This window comes from Coenobita brevimanus, chromosome 72, assembly GCF_032717465.1.
Source record: "Coenobita brevimanus isolate Jiangsu-jjx chromosome 72, ASM3271746v2, whole genome shotgun sequence".
Classification (NCBI taxonomy): domain Eukaryota; kingdom Metazoa; phylum Arthropoda; class Malacostraca; order Decapoda; family Coenobitidae; genus Coenobita; species Coenobita brevimanus.
In genome coordinates, this window is record NC_137025.1 from 13,535,068 (window position 1) to 13,541,067 (window position 6,000).

A 6,000-nucleotide genomic window follows, 5' to 3' on the forward strand; every position below is an offset into this window, starting at 1 on the left:
GTGCACTTCATACCCACTAAGGGACTGAGTCATTCTGTTGAAATTATCAAGCTGAAGCGGTGTAACTCCTATCATGTGCACCTCTGCACACAGGCTATTTTGTCCAACCATATTCATTATTTGTCACTTCCTTATCTTCCTAAACTTCTATGCCTTGCTTTCATACACACTCATATATGCACTACTGCCTACCACACTTCCCTTTACCATCAAAGTGATACAGAGTCAAACCTCTTGATCACTGGTTTTGTTATTGCGGATATCACATCTACTTCCTCACAAACCCCTTCCTTACTTTCATATCCATCACTATTAAAAAAAAAAAAAAAAAAGAAAAAAAAAAAAAATCCTGTCATTTTTTCCCTTTACTTGTTCCTTCAAAGATTTTAACACTTCTCTTTCTTCTTCATTCAGATATTTTCTTCTTATGATATTTTCCATCCCTGCCTCTTTACTTAGTTTCCAGGTTAAGTACAGTATGTCATTTACTACACTTTCTGATGACAACTTAACCCTCACAGGCACAGTTACGCGATTCGCGTTTCATGTAGTTTGTTACAAAGAAGCACAGTCACGCGAATCGCGTTCCTAAGCAGCAAAAACGCCATTAAAAGAAAAGTTTTTGGCTAATTTGCGTCAAATTTTGGTGCGTTCCAATGTGTGCATCTCTTTTCCGAGGTAAGCCGATTGGTTTTGGCATCGGAATGTTGCCTTGTGTTTATGTATTTGTATGTTGAAGTTTTGCTGTGGAGTACTGTACTTGTAAGTCATAACATTAAATAAACCTTCTAACCACTTAAAGTGCTTCAAATTAATTACCAATGGCAGATAACAGCAAAAGACCACGTTTAGGGGATCTAGGGAGCAAAATAAGGAGTTGTTAAAACTTATGCGGTTTCGTGGTGAACGCGCCATGTTAGGAACGAATCCCACGCGTTGGGGGCGAGCTTGCTGTAATTCAGAATAAACTGATGTGCTGATATAATATCTAAGGGTAAACTTAAAAGAATGAAAAATGTACTGAGAAGTGCCATATTCAGGAGAGCTGAAACCAATGGTTAGGAATGGATAATTATGAGAATTTCATATTCACTGACAACATATTATTGTTAAGAATGCTCTAACGTATGGAAGTGAAGCTTGGACCTTGTTGGAGGGACACAAGTCAAGAGTGAAAGCAGTGGAAATGAGTTATTTGAGAGGAACATGTGGAGTCACATAGAGAGACAGACTGACAAATGAGGAAGTGAAGGTGCATTGTGGTGTGGATGTGGATGTCATAGGAAGCGTTAGGAGAAACACAATGAGATGGAATGGCCATGTGGAGAGGATGGAGAGTGAGAGACTGATGAGGAGAGTGTATGTGAATGAGGTGGAGGAGGGACAGGGAAGGGACGGCCAAAGATGAGATGGAGGAATGGAGTGGAGTGGTATATGAGAGAGAGGGGTGTGAGCTGGAAGCAGGGCAATGAAATGGCGGGGGAAAGGGGGACATGGAGGCGATTTGTTTGTGGCCACCCCTTACGGGATTATGGCATCTGGCAATAGACAGATAGACAGACAGAAGAATGATGGCTTACAAAGTTAGTTTGAGAAATACAAGAGTGAAGAATTGTCAGGGTCATGATAGGGTGTGGCAAAACCATTGTAAACATCAATGATCTAGTTCCTCTAGTTTGTTTAAGGACTATTATTCGGGTATTAAGGAAGAAAGAAGAAAAGGGGGGACTGTAAACTTCTGGGTCATGAACCAAATACATACATTCCCATTTATTGCTTTACTTGGTTTTTGCAGGTTTTGTTATTGTGATAGTTTGGCAGACCAATTAACTTCAATTAAAGAGGTTTGACTGTTTACTGCAAATGTGCAAATGATGTAATTATTCAGTAACAAACCATGGTGGACATGGAAGCTGGTACACTACAAGGAACAATGGGGATGAAGTGCTCTCCATCTGTCCATACAAATGAATGAAACTGGGCAATGTTTTAGTTGAGTGATTTACATCCAAAAATAATATATGGAAAATGAGACAGTTCTTATAAGAGTGGAACAGACAAAAAATAAATATATACTGTACATACATACATAGATCCTCTAATCCAGAGTTGCCAGATGAGAAGCACAGGAGCACAGGGCTGGGCAAGTTGGTCCTGATATGTATGATGAGACTGACCAGCCTCACTCATCCCTGAGTGGCATTAAGTGAGCAATAAACGCCAACCAACCCTTGGATATAACCCTGCACAGGCTCAACCTGATTGGAGCCCCACAATTACCTACAAAAACCACCAGGCGCCATGATCTGGCTATATGGTTAACACCCAGCGAAGTAAATGGTTTCCTGGTGTATAGGAAACCATTTGGCTTATCACTGAGTGTAGAGTCACCCATAGGCAGAAGGAAGAGGGGTTTATTGCTCACATAATGCCACTCAGGGATGCATAAGGCAGGTCACTCTCATCTTTACCCTCTCACGCACAATAAGTTTCAGTAAGTTTTCCAGCGCACGATTTTTTCTGCGAGGCCGCCTGACCCGGCTGCCCGTGTGTGGCAAATAACACGTATTCTCTCATTATTTTTGCCACCCAAACATCAATATACTGCCATGAAACCTATGTCATCTTATTAGTTGATGTTTGTTCTAGCTGATAAGCACCACAAAAAAACAGAAAAACACGAATAAAACAACATTAGGCGGCCGTGAATAAACATTTCGCTATGTCACGTTCACTTCCCAACATCACCATTTGAATGTTTTCCATCATACAGGAAAATGTTATTAGAAGTTTTGATAGAGAATTTCATCAGCTTTCTAAAGAGACAAATCTGGTTGTGATACGATTTGTAGTTTTCGAGAAAATAGCCAAAAACCGAAAGTCATTTTTGAAAAAAATTCAAGGAGCTCTAATACTGAACTTTTCTCGCACATTATGTTTTTATTGCATAATATTATGCAGAATTTCACGAGCTTTCTAATGACCTAAAAATGGTTTCGATACGCCTCATAGTTTTCGAGTAAATCGCCAAAAACAACTGGGAACTCACGTCCGTACGTCACTTTCGTGATGTGCGCACAGTATACACAATATTCCCGCCTACGTAACAATGAATTCTTATCATAGATATTACATTGTTATGTCTTGTACATACATAGAATTTACTGCTCTTTATCATGGTTCTTACAGGAAATCGATATGTCCAATAGTTTTCGAGTAATTGGCCGACAAAGTGAGATTACTCCTCCGAGCACTTTCAACTTTACCAAAACAGTCTGTTCCCCCAACTTTTCCAACAGAAAATGCTCCTAAAGGCTTATACTCTGCAAATGAACATACGTAGAACTTACTGCTCTTTATCATGGTTCTTACGGGAAATCGATACGTCCAATAGTTTTGCAGTAATTAGACGACAAATGTAGAATACTCCTCCTCACCCGCACGCGAGATAAAAAACATTCTTTCTCTGCCTCACCCACGGCTACATATTTTCGCTTGTTACGTTTTATTATTTTCTTCTTTTACTCAAAGTATACATGTAAAATATCATAAGGTTTTTGACAGTGTTGTCAGAAACTCTAGGTTCTGATACTGATACTGATATTGAAGCTGAACTTTCTTCCATCTCATATGTGTGTATGTAAAAAACATTACTTATTTGTGTAAAAAATATTGAACTATAGAAATAGGTCAATATACAAATCAACAAAATGCAGATAACTCACTTCCAACAGAGGTGTTGAGATGCTGGCAGTAGCTTGAAGATGAGGAGTTATGTAGTGATGTAGTGTGTGAGCGTGTGTGTGTGTGTGTGTGTGTGTATAGAAATAGGTCAATATACAAATCAACAAAATGCAGATAACTCACTTCCAACAGAGGTGTTGAGATGCTGGCAGTAGCTTGAAGATGAGGAGTTATGTAGTGATGTAGTGTGTGAGTGTGTGTGTGTGTGTGTGTGTGTGTGTGTGTGTGTGTGTGTGTGTGTGTGTGTGTGTGTGTGTGTGTGTGTGTGTGTGTGTGTGTGTGTGGCGTATTTTCTTCTCTCCTTGCAATACATTTGCCTAAAACACATGTGATGCACACAATAGATTTCTCCACGAACATTCGCTGCATGATATACGTATGTATATGTGGCTGTGGCATATTTCTTGTCTCTGACACTTGCGCTATGTTTTAGCTAAGTCAGTCAATGCATGAAATATTTCTCTGTGAACACTCGCTGCACTATTTTGTATGTTTATTTCACACTAAACCATATGCAATATAAAATACTATCACATGATTCCATCCCAACCTCGACTATTATTCCCGACTCTACGGCATATGTGACCGCCTGTTTCCTTAGCGACTGTTGCATATCTCTATGGCAAGCATAATGCCTGCTATGGTAGGTCAGTTATTTCACCAATCCAGGCACTATATGTTTCACAAACATAAGTATTGGCTTCACCATATAAAGGCAAAATACTCAGCATTTATGGGCAGGGTGATGCAGAGTGAAAACCCCATTATAACAAACCACATTCCTGCCTGTAGGCTTAGCAGCTGATAACGGGCTCCAATGATTTACAGACAATATATCTATGTTCCATAGACATAATCACTTCACATTATAGTCAAAAACACTGTACAATCGCAATATTTCAATAATGGCTTCTGCCTCGGGTGGGAGGGGGAAAATGGGTTTAAAGGGACACTGACAGCTGCATTACTCTCCTGCCCAGCTGGTCGTGAGATAGTGGGATATTTCTGCTATGCATTGTCTCATCAGAGCAGTCACAGTGTTGCCAAATGCTTACCTCGGAAAAGAGATGCACACACTGGAACGCACCAAAATTTGACACAAATAGGCAGAAAACTTTTCTTTTGACGGCGTTTTTTCCGCTTAGGAACGCGATTCGAGTGACTGAACATCTTTAGAACAATCCACATGAAACGTGAATCGCGTGAGTGACCCTGAGAGGGTTAAGTGTCAGGACCAACTTGCCTAGCCCAAGGCTCCTATGCTCCTCAGGGGACGGCATAGGATTAGTTGATGGATGGATGGAAAAGAAAGATGGTACGATTTGGTATATGAGCCTCATGGACCAGGTCACCATACTATGAGACTCTGGGAATGCATGGTTTGTTGTACTGCATTAAATTATATATTTCACATACAAGGTAGGGGCACTCACTGTCCACTCACTCTATGTAGTGCTGCTTTTGGGTGCCTGCCATATCCTCACCTCCTCCTTTCCATCCTCTCTCTTCTGTCTGTCTTTCCTTCAGTCTTTCCTCTTCCTTCTGTCTACAGGTGACTATATACTGAGTGACAAGCCAAATGGTTTCCTGTACACCAGGAAACCATTTATTACACTGGGTGGCAACCATATAACCAAATTATGGTGCCTGGTGGTTTAGTAGGCAATTAAGGTACTCCAATCAGATTAAGCTATTGCAGGTTTATATCCAAAGGGTGGTTGGAGTTTATTGCTCACATAATGCCACTCAAGGATGAGTGACGTTGGTTGATCTCATCTTAAACGTCAGGACCTACTTGTCTAGCCCCAGGCACCTACGCTCCTCATGGGGAAACACTGGATCAAATGATGAATGAATGGTCATAAAAACTATTACAGAAAGGGATGTTATCAACAGCTCTTTAAGTGTTCAACAAGTATTAAAAATATTACCAGACAAAGCACAACTACTCTAAAATTCTTTACCATACAACCATCATCCAATCCTACATTGTCCCAAGAGAAGCGTAGAAGCCCCGGGCTAGGCAAGTTGGTCCTGACATTTAAGATGAGAATTACCAGCCTCATTCATCCCTGAGTGGTATTATGTAAGCAATAAACCCCAACCACCCCTTGGATATAAACCTACACTGGTTCAATCCAATTGGCGCTCCTTAATCACTCACTAAACCACCAGGCACCATAATCTGGTTATATAGACACCACCCAGCATAGTAAATGGACTCCTGGTGTACAGGAAACCATTTGGCTTGTCACT

At 40.6% G+C, this 6,000-nt stretch overlaps 1 protein-coding gene across 1 annotated transcript in view; it reads right to left on the bottom strand.

Annotated features, from left to right (window-relative positions):
- LOC145407043 (uncharacterized) overlaps positions 1 to 6,000 on the bottom strand; it is a 129,817-nt gene that overhangs the window by 39,836 nt on the left and 83,981 nt on the right. The window lies entirely within an intron of this gene.